The sequence below is a fragment of the Corvus brachyrhynchos genome, unplaced genomic scaffold (assembly GCF_000691975.1).
Source record: "Corvus brachyrhynchos isolate BGI_N302 unplaced genomic scaffold, ASM69197v1 scaffold175, whole genome shotgun sequence".
Lineage (NCBI taxonomy): Eukaryota > Metazoa > Chordata > Aves > Passeriformes > Corvidae > Corvus > Corvus brachyrhynchos.
The window spans coordinates 3,640,950-3,652,562 of NW_008238448.1; the positions used below are offsets into that span (position 1 = coordinate 3,640,950).

The 11,613-nt window shown below is 40.2% G+C and overlaps 1 long non-coding RNA gene across 1 annotated transcript in view; it reads right to left on the reverse strand.

The window, feature by feature from the left end:
* The window catches only part of LOC108447287, a 23,874-nt gene extending 13,648 nt beyond the window's left edge, over window positions 1-10,226 (reverse strand). The window contains exons 1-2 of the long non-coding RNA XR_001862759.1: window positions 10,122-10,226; window positions 9,306-9,524 (exon numbers count right to left, since the gene is read on the reverse strand). This is a non-coding gene — a long non-coding RNA (uncharacterized LOC108447287). The remainder of the gene's footprint in view (window positions 1-9,305; window positions 9,525-10,121) is intronic.
* Window positions 10,227-11,613: the final 1,387 nt, after the last annotated feature.

An 11,613-nucleotide genomic window follows, 5' to 3' on the forward strand; every position in this document is an offset into this window, starting at 1 on the left:
CTGCTGACATTTAAAATTAGTAACTTGTCAATGGTGCCTGAATTATACCCTAAATATCATATTCTGGCACATCCATATTGCGCCTGCATGAGATCATCACTATAATATCCTAGCCACAACTTGGGCTGATATAAAAAGTCGAAGTTGTAAGAAGTGAGAGACTGTAAATATACTAATTACTTTCAATCAGTAGGGTGATAGAGCACTTCAGCAAAAGAAGGCAGCCTGGGATTTGTGCTTTGGCTCATATGCTGCTGGACTCTGACCCACTCAGAGAAGTGGGAAAGAGAATTTTTGGATCTTGAAAAGTCAACAGAACCTTCTTGGTTTTGGTTTTTAGGTGCAAGGTCAGTTCATTGAATTGTTTCTATGAAGTATTATGAGTAGATGAGAAGCTGGGAAGATTAAATAACGGTATTCACTAAATTAAGTGGAAATAAGAAAAATGCTGTGGAATTAATGCAACATACTCCTTGAAGTAAAACTTAATTGGTCTATTTTAGTAGTAGATTATAAACATTTCACTCATTGACAGAGAGATAATAATCATAGAACCTAAGCTCAAAATCATTACTTACTATTTTCAGATCTTTATATTTTTGCAATCTTTGTAATCAAGTATTTTGTTTTAAGCATTCTAGAGCAGTTATAAATATACATATTCTATAAATTTGTATAGGATTCTCCATGACAAATTTTGATAGAAATTTGCTAACTTACAACGAGTTAAAATTCTGCTGAAAAGGTCTGAACCTAAATTATTAAAAAAAGAAAATGTGCTACATGTATATGCATACAGCATTAACTTGGGGACTCAAAGCATTGTGTATCTCCAAATTTACTTTGTTTGTTTATTATGACTGTAGCACAGTATTTAAATGTCAAATTTTGGCAAGTCTATATTAGAACAAGTACAGCAGCATTCTAGGAAAACTAACAGTGTATTAACATTGTATATTTGGGCTCTCCATCATTTTCTACCACTGGACTTTCCAGAACAAACACAAACTTGATGTCTAATTGGAATAAATGTATTAAATTATTTTTTTAAAAGTCTTGCAAGAGCCTCTTCAGGCTAATTCTTGTAGTTCAGTTTCTTTTTGTAATTACAGAGTGCATTCTTTTCATTCTGCATCCAGCAGGACAAGACGACTCATTTGCAGCCAGTGCCCCACTGCTTCTTTCTTTGGACTGACAGGGAACCAAGTCCTCTGATTTCTTCTCCTGCGCAGTTAGCACAAGAGCACAGGCCAAAGACTGAGTCTCTCTGCACCAAACCAGCTGACAGCTGGCATGGCCAGCTCCAACCCAGATGTACCACATCCATCTGGACTTCTTCTGACTTCTGAAGAGCCCTTTGTGTACAGCTCCACCATGCTCCTCCAGGTTTGAGATTATGGTTCCTCAAAGCCAGCTTTGGACCAATGCTGCTTCATTTGATCTCTGTTGAGGCTCAGCTAATATGCCTAACAGGACCTGAGCTACTCTGCACAGGTTTGCATCTCATTTATCAGTCAGGGGTTTAACAACTGCAATGGAGAGCTGAGTGTCCTGGTACTAAATCTGGTCAGGTACTCAGCACCTCCTCTCTCAGACACTGTTTTTGAGGCCCCAAATATTTAGCTCCTTAAGGAACAGGACAATGTCCCATTTATTTTGTTCCTCTAGTTTTAAATCCTGTATTAAGGCTGTACTTGTTACCTGGCCAGCCAAATAAGACCGTGACTATTATAAGTCAACGGCTCAGAAGCCTGGGGTCTAATACTTCATATAAATTCTGGCACCACTCAATTTCCTCAACAACATGTTCTCAGAGTTAACTGAAATTCCAAGGGGAAAAAAGCATTTCCATATATTAATGGGGTACGGAAAATGCTGGTTCTGCCTTTGACAAAGTTTTAAACAGATGTATAATTCTTCTCATTAACAAACTGAAAAGGTATGCATTTTCTGTCACAGATGCAAATGTAACATTTGTATGGATCAGTAAATACTTTTCCACTGCAATGTAAATAGGCTTGACAGCTTGAATCTGCCACAAATCTCAGTGATAATTATGCAAATGTCATACAATACCAAAGGAAAACAGTTTCTTAAATATTCATGTAGGAATATTTGTGCTTATAGCAAGATACATAATATTCAAAGTGTACTGACCAAAAAATATCTGTGACAGCTCTATTGTGCATGAACAGTAAGGAATACTCAATGCCATCCTTCATACTTGTGGTCACAATAATTATTACAAATCCTTCTTGCTAATCTGCCTCCAGGGGTATGGCTGTGTAGTCCACCCACAAGAGATCCAACAGCTAAGTATGCACTGCCACATAGACTACCAGAATATGCCACTATGTCACCACCACTGTATGCCACAGAGGGCTGCTTGAGGACATGCTTGCTGTCATAACCTGAAGGAAGAGGCATTATCTGTGACAAAAGCATCTTTCTTTTACTGGGCCTTTCAGAGTTCTCGGAAAAATTCTCACCTCATTTGTATGTCTGCAGATTAGCAGCAATTACTATCTTCAAGAGAATTCCATATATAAAGTTTCACTTTGGAGGGTGATGAAATCCACTCAGTCCAGTATTAGAATTGTAACATTTTTGCTATTGTAACAGTAGGCCTTCAGACTCACTCTCTTAGAAGTTTGTATCTTACATGACCACCAGGTCTAGACTGGTATTGGGCACAGCATTAACCACTTCTGCCTCTGCACTATTGGGAAACCCAGTGTCTTCAACTGGCAATATCTGGGGATACACAAGAACTCTGCTCAGTCCTTTGTGACACAGGACCCTTGGCAAAATGGATTCCTGGCATTTCGACAATTAAAAAAGTATCTTCTTGACAATGCACCATCAGGTGTTGGCTCCCCTTTGGTGTTCAAAGGGCCTGGATCTTTCCCAGCAAGGTCACAGTGCTGCCTATTTCAATGAGATCTCAGTATGAGTCCATCTGGAATACCTACTAAAGATATGGAAGCCTAGGAGGTGCTAATAACCCCTTTGAAGATAAGGAGAGTATTTTTCTCTGAGGTCTGTGGAAACACATGCAAAAATATACCTGTAATTCCTTTTCTGACCCTTTCACACCACTATGATCAGGATTCCAGGTTTTAAGATTAACCCATGATGGACGATAAGAAGGCTGGCCTCTACACCAGGCCATGACCACAAAGAAAGTGGCTATAAAATGAGTGATGTGAATGAAACTTGTGCAAGCCCTTGGACTGCAAAATCAGTGATTGGTAAGAAGAAAGTGGATTGAAAAAGAAATAGACCCTTGCCTCAGAATATTTCCTGCAATCTTCCTCTTTTATCTAAATTGGTCTTCACCAGTGGAAATTGGTTAAAGGTTGTCACACTAGGGGAAGAGTAATAAAGTAGCATATAAATGGTATAATCTTTATTGCATTCATCCTGTTAATGATTATCTCCCTGCCAGCTGATGTCAGCAGCAAATTACAGTACAGATGATATCTCTAATTTCTGATCTGATCTCACCATTCCCTCTTTATTTCATAGTGTTACAATAGTACAGGCTATACCTGAGACGAACTTCCTGCACTTCTGTTAAAGTTTTTATATCTGTGTTTAAATTTTGAAAGACTAACCTGTGTTACCAATAATAATGATCTTTAACACAAGGATATATAAGAAATGGGATATACTCTGACCGAATTAAACATCAATGCATCCTTTCAGCCTAGAATACATCTTGGTTTAGACAGTACAGAAAAATTGACTTGATGCTATGAGTATATATCTTTCCTCCTACCATACAGAAAATATTCTTCTGCATCTCCAAATATCTCTGTACTTATTGTGCTGTAAGAGTGTCTAAAGAATCTAACAATAAGCCTTAGCATGGCAACAACTGTACAAATCCAAAGCTCTGCCTCCAGAAGGTCTTCTCGCTACCCATTTGGATTCAGGGTTAACATTTCCCTCAGCTGGTCTAGTGTAAGAGGGAGGGTAGTGTTCAAGAGGAACATAAAGTACAGACAAGGGCAATAGGTTATTTTGATCTCTTGAGGAAGCCCCTGTTTCACCTTTTCCAAAGGAGCACATTCAGTGCTACTCCACAGCCATTCTAATAATCAGCAAGTCAGGTTTGTTGGCAAGAAGGAAAAATCCCCTGTACCTCTGTGGCATTCACCTCTATTCAGAGATCCTCCTCCCCTCTGGATAGTGACCTGCACCAGCAAAGAGTCTCCTCAGCCCCTTCTCAGCCACACAAACAAACTCAGTACTCATCTTCTGCTGTTCAGATTGTCAGCGAAGCACACAATTCAACTCTTAGGCAGGCAGCAAAGGTCAAATAAGGACCCTCAGGATCATGCAGGATCTGTTTTCCTCTTCTTCCCTCAGCTACTGCATTTGGGTGTTAGAAATCACAGCCCCCAGAGAGCTCCTTTAAAAGAAATGATCCATGTAGTCCTTTCTTCCCACATGTAGCAAGAGCCTAACAATTCCCTCCTCTCCAGGTCATGTTGTTAACACAGTGTGTGCAGTATAGTTCCCCAAAAGGTGTCCCCCACACATAGAATTCAACAGGTCTTACTGTACCTGTGGAGCCTTTTTTCCTGTGGCCCTGAAGTCTTAACATACTCTAGAGATTTAAAAGTGTTCTTCTCCACAGAAGAGATGTCTCTAGTTATGTGGTGTACTCACAGAAGCTCTGCAGTAGTTATGTCTTCCACATGCTTTCAACATCCTCACAACTTCCCAGGCTCCCTGATGAGACATACCCTGTGAGCAGCGCTCGGCCAATCCAGACATTTCTGCAGCCCAACAGAAATTGTGGTGTGAATTTACACACTTTTCAGCTTCACTGATAGGAAAAGCAGAGTTGGTACCAAAGCTGGGAAGTCAGTTTCTCAGCTGCTGTATCCAACTCTTTGTACTTTCCTACAGAATCAAAGCCAAACCACACTTCATGGCGATTTCTAGATCTACAAAGATCACAAGGCTACAAAGAGGGAATCCTGAATTCTTATTTTCACTCTGACACATCTCTCCTGGCTGCATTGTTATGCCATAATCAAGTAGTTAATTTGAAACATATTACTGTTTTAACTAATACACCATGTGTAATAATAATAATAATAAAAATAACAAATACAGCAACGTTAACTAATAGAGCATATTAGGCAGGTGACTCTGACCACCACACTATTCAGAACTGGCTTGAGTGTCCCTATGCAGCTGTGTCCAACCCACCACAAATTATCACTAAAGTGGGAGTGCTAGGTTCCCAAGTCACAGTGTCATTAGGGAGCTGAATCCTTTTGCAATGTTGTTCCATATATACAATAACCATGCTATAACTATCATATATTTTTCAAACAGTTTAACTAAGTAATTTGCGTATCATGTCTTTTACTATCCTTGCTTTTTGTTATCTTTGGTGTGTATCTCATCTATAATTTAGATCTTGGCAGGTGCTGCCTGGCTAAAGGTACTTTGAGTTTCTTAAGTGAATCTCTTGCTAAGCACATTCTTATTTGCAATTTTTTACCTTCCTTGTTTTGAAGCCATTGCTGCTGATCATAATAATTTTGGCAAAGCTTCTCTTCTTATTCTTCCTCAAAGAAAGTCCTCCTCGTTCAAGACCTCATAGCACTGTTAGAAATGTTGAGTCTCACCTGATTTGCCGTGCCATGCTATAACACACACTAGCCATTTCAATACTTTGCAAGACACAAAAGCCCTTTTTTCACCTCTATGTCAGCTCCTGAGTGCATTATCTGGCCTTTAAGGCCCTGACCAGCCTCACCTCAGATCCCCATCCATCCCTACCTGCTGGGGCCTTTTTAGGGTCAGGTTGGGTTTTTCCCTTACTCCCTTTTTCAAGCTCTGTCATAGTCTATGCTTGGCCAAGGACTCTCAAACTCTGGACTGACTTCCCAGCTAGACGCTAGCCCTGCCTCACCACTGTTAGCACCCATGTGGTATCCTGGTGCTCTGTCAGGAATCTCCCTTTTAAGGGTGAGGACTTTCCTCAAGGGATGGTAAGTTTTTGGTCCTATAACCAGGAAGTCTGTGACTTTCATTGTGAGGAATGACAGCTTCTTCCTTGACACCAAAGCCAGCCTACACTGAAGACCAAAACTGTAGCAAAGGAAATAACTAGGGTTTGAGAAAAAACTGCTAGTCCTGCAGTGAGCTAAATATCTGTTCTGTGGCCATGCAAAGTTTTGCAAATCTTCCATTAGAGATGGAGTAGGGACAGAGATTTCAATCTTAAATCTAAGATGCTTCCAGGATGAAGAAATGTTTCCAGGAATAGTTAACATGTAGTCAAACTCCAAGGCTATGCTCTGTTTTATTGTACAATATAACATTTTTTTGCCTTGTCTTCAGTTGACACTACTTAAGAATTTGGAGCTGTCATTGGCTCGCTTGTTTTTAAGTACCTTGCATAAAAGTATCTAATCTCAGCACAAGTTTTCATCTTCTGAGCTGTAAGATGCCAGTAGTGGTGTGACATCCATGATGCTGCCACATACATACTACGGAAAGACATAGTAATTCAAAAGTCACATCGCTGCACCAATTTTACAAATGGCTCAAAGGATGTTGACTCCTCTGTTTATAATGTTAATGGGAGCTCTTATACCCTTCTTTTTGACAGAAAGTTATCCATTGAAGGATATTGGGATGAGGTTAAATACTAATCCAGTAACCTTCTCGTCACGGAAACGGAAGTCTTGTAATATCTGTCTTGCACCCAGGCATAGTAAGAACAGGAGAATATCTTATGGGAGCACTGGATTTGATTTTTTGTTAAGAGGTTACGGTATTCAGGTCTCCTGAATTGTGAATGTTTTTCTAATAACTGTCAATATACTTATGGCAAACTCATTCTTTTTGCACTGAAACTTGCAGAATACGAAAAATAAGCATGGTTCTAATCACCATTAGCATGACTTTAGAAAAAAATGGCATGTCAAGTCATTTCATTATTTCTTTAAAGCAGCGCAAGACATGTTGCTTCTATGAAATGTAAATTGCCTTTATATTCTCATTCAGTGTCCTCTTATCTGGTCAATATGAACATGAGTCTTTCTTGATTTGACATCCTTCCTCTCCCAGTAGAAAATTAATCTACTTATGATATTTCTGATTTGCTAATCCAGAGGAACAGCACGCTTTGCCAGCTTGGAACCCAGCATTTCATGCCAGGGCAAGCTGTACTACCTCCTGTGTTGTCTGATATAAAAAGCCTGCAGGCTCTTCCTATTAACTGCTCCCTAACGAATGAGAGCTTAATCACTGTACTGCTCACCAGTCAGAAACTGCCACTAAAGACAATACTTTAGCCCTGGGCATGGTCAAAGACTTCTAAGCATCCCCACTAAACAACTCGCTTCTGCAAGTGCTCCCTCCTGAAAGCTCATGCAAGAAGCACTAACACTGCCTACTGGAAAACACACAAAAAATGACAAAATTAAGACCTTGACAATAAGTACTGTACAGGTATATTGTTGGCCAGGACTCAGAGATTGAACAAAGGCAGCCATGGCATAACAGAATTGAGGAAAACTGCTTCAGATGACATAAGAAAGCAACTGAGTAAGTTGCTCGCTCTCACTGCTTTGTAAAAATGATCACAACAGGAACAGTGTCAGCAAAGTGTGAACTGGAACCTCACAGTCCTATGCTAGGAAGTGCAGCACTTCTCTTAGATAGCACCAGAATAAGTACTGAGGCTCTGAACAGCTAAACTTTGGGTGCCTATATATTGTCTTGTAAATTGCCACAGCCCGTGGCGTAAATCAAATCTCTCCTGATGGGAGTTTTTAAAGTCCTTGCCAGGAGTTAGTTCGAGAGACAAACAGAGACTTTCAGCCTTCACTGCTGCTAGATAGTTGTTTATTAAGTCTTATCAGAGAAACAGAGTCACTAGCATCACCCAGACACAGCAAAGAGCAGAGAATGCAGGAGAAAGCCCAATTATCAAGATTTACACAGCCTTTTAAAGATAATTTAACCAATGGTTACTAAAAACGTACATTATTTTTACTTTTCCACCAATTATTCAGTAACACAGCCAGGAACTGCGAAATTTTTTGTCCAATCATCCCAAATTACTTTTACTGCAGAATATGGAGTACTAGAAGAAGGAGAAGGTTTGGAGAACAACAACAATCCTCCATTTTGATGTTTTTTGCTCTTACCTATTTACTACAAAGAGAAGCCCAAAACCTGTAAATTTTTCACCCTGTGACAATCTTACATAGTAGTCTATCACCTAATTCACACCACTGTATTTTCTAGTTCTTGTCTGATAGCTGGCAATTTTCTCCATGGATGAAGGTCAAAACAGTGTTGTTCAGGGGGGTAAAAACCCTTCAAAACAGGCAGAGAAATATTCTCTACATTCTGGGTTCCTACAGTAAATGATTCCTGTGTACATCAGGTTTTTGAGAATTTTAATAGAATACGTTCCTTCTTCATTACAGCAAAATAACTTGCAGATATCAAGCACAAGCAATGGCGCAGTTCAAGTTATGTAGTAATGAAATGTTGGAGTCTGGCTCTAAAAACAGCTAGGTAAAAAGAAGTACCATAGTTCACTTCATAAAAAGTACATATGGGAACGAGAATGACTGAGTGCACCTAAAGTATTAGCACGATTAAACACCTAAATTCAGAATGGGATGGCAGGGAAACATTATAATTCTGCTGTTTATAGGAGAACATGAGTTACAGGAGAGGTCACATAGATGCAGTAAGAGCCTGTCCTTTTAGCCTGTTGGGGTTTTTTTTGGAAAAAAGAACTCCTGAAGGATGTACCTAAAACACAAAAGTTATCAGGCACGTGCTGGGCAATCTCCCAAACAAAACAGCATTCGAAACTTGGGGCCTCGTTCCTACAACTTCGAGATTATTTAGCTGAAGGTCACTTTTCAAAATCTTTCTGTGGTAATAAATTCATATCAGTCTATTTTTTATACTAGCTCATTTTTCCATATGTGAAATGCTCTAATTGCTCTAATGCTCTTTCTGTGCAATTCGACAACCATTAAAGCCACTCCTGATGAAAGAATAAAGTCCAACTAGATGTAATATGATAGAACCATTTCTAGCATTTCAGAAGGTACTGCTGAATCCTGAGTAAACTATTAACCTGTTTAACTGGAAAACTAATTGCAATAGCATAGTACAGGGATCCCTCTGAAAATGAACACCCAGTTTCCATCCAAGCAATGTGCTGCACTTAGAGCCAACAGCTGTGGCTACCTATACTCAAAATACTTCAAATCTATCAGCCCAAGTCTAAAACAGGACAGTACCTTGCCACTCTATGCGTACCAGACCCACTGATTAGGGTTCCCTCACTGCCACCTTCATACAGCTGCAGACTCATCTGTTCTGTACTTCTGGGCACGAGAACAGGAGAGTTAAATCCAGATGTCCTCAGGGCAACATGGACAGGAGGGAGCACAGACTGGCTTTTCCACTCCAGTCTCAGTGACTGGCCAACAGTAGAGTGGATTATCTTCACAGTGAAGCTAGTGTGAAGAAAGAAAAACAATACTAAATCAGGAGGAAATAATTTTATTCTCCACACCTGTTCTTCATTGGTATGAAAGTGAAACATCTGTTCCTATTTATAAATGAGCAATGAAGCTGCCACAGAGTAAGACAATGGAAGCTTGTCCTCATGAGATAGCAAAAGTACCTTTTCAAGATAGGCAGCTCAGGAAAGCAGCATGCTTTCCACATTCTGGAACAGGAAGGTAAATCATAATCTGATATAAAAATCCCTCAGAGCCGTATTTCCAACACTGCTGGGTTACTTAACTCACAACTTTTGGAATTCCATTACATAAGTTGTCAAAATAATCACACAGCTCTGGGGACAGGCGTAAACACAGGTCTGGTCCTGGCTGCTCTTACATTGATGGGAGATGGACACAAGAGGCTACACATGGAAGAGGAGATTGAATCAGAGGTGTTATACATCTGTCATTGAGTCATGAGGGTGCCAAAAATAAACTAAACAAAGCCAACCAGATTTCTTCATTAACTGCCCAACCAGGGAAATATTTTTAGATACATCCATTCTCCACAGCATAAATACAGAAATCTTAGTCATCACGCCTCACCTTAGAAAGCAAGTTCCTTTAGCCATCACCTCCTTTGACCACTCTCTTCCCAGCGCTTTTATTCAGAGCAGTTGAGGCCATTTCCTCTGCTCCCTGGTCATTGCCTGGCTTCACCTCTTTCTTTCTGGGTGAGGTCGTAAATCCCAGCAGATCAAGGGATTTAGAACTGTATTTAAGAGACTAGCTCATGCTGTTCCCAGGCGGACAGCGGCTTTAGTGATTTGCTGAATAAAAGCACTTTCTTTCCCTTGCTACAATGATTTCTGACACTACTAAAGCTGTGAACCTGTGCTGGAAAACACCTGAGAAGGTGAATTTTATAAATTTTCTCCTGATAAAAGGCACTGAAGTGTGAGGGGCTTTACTGACCACAAAAGAGAAATCCAAATGCTTTGAGAAGACATCATATTTAGTGTTGCAGAAGCAACTCAGAGACAGTAGAAACGATGGTCTGTCTGAATTGAGCTAGTTCCCTTGACTAGCAAAGAGTATGACCAGACTATCCCTTACTGGGACAGACAGGAGCCCATTTAGCTACTCAGAGGGGCTGAGATATAGGGCTGAATGTGGGATCAGCACTGCTTGGAAGAACCACTCTAATCCCTGCTACACTGGGTGCTCTGCCCTGGGTGAGGCTGTGGGATTAGTGCTAAATTTTATTTTCTAGAGGAATGACAGAGCCCTGCATTTACACTCATCAGATAAAAGGCGCTAGGCCACAGAGAGAATCTGCTTGGACACCACTGCTGGTCACGTGCATGAACTGGAGCAACATAACAACTCCCTTTTTCTTCAGGACTTTTTCAGTATATTTCAGGAGACAAAAAGTCCTGAGTCTTACTACACTGCAGGAAAGGGCTGGCACAAGGTGAACGCAGACACCTAGCTCAGTGTGGCAATGGCAATGATCCAAATGATCAGAGGAGCATAACCAGAATATTTCTGTTAAAATGAGGCTGCAAGCCTGCAAGCCTAGATCTAGTCAAGGGTTTAACACAAGGTTTAATTTTGTAGGATGCCAGGAGTGAAGAGCTGCAGCACATAATACATACAAGCTTTCAGGATAACCCTGAAAAGCATGTACTGATTTTTCTTTCTACTACTTACATTTTCTCGTAAATTAAATTACAATTTTACTGGTTTGGTGGTTGGATGTTTTGGTTTTGGTTGGGGTTTTTTTTTGGTTTTGTTTGGTTTTTTGTTTGTTGGGGGTGGGGTTATTATTTAATTTTTTTCCTGGAGATTCAGTGCTGAATTGGATGCTTGAGTTCACTAGGAAGCACTTGAAAAACTGGGCTGCTTGTTAAAATGGTTCATGTGAATCTGGGAGTCTCAGATGAGTGTGTGCCAAAATAGTGCCACAGGACAATAGGGAACAGCTTGTGCAGCATGTTAAACTCCAGTGAGTCTGCCTGAAGGCAAGGCTCTCCAGTACTAAATGTGCAGCTGTCTCTTACAGGAAGATAAGAAAACCAAACTCCATCTTGGCAAA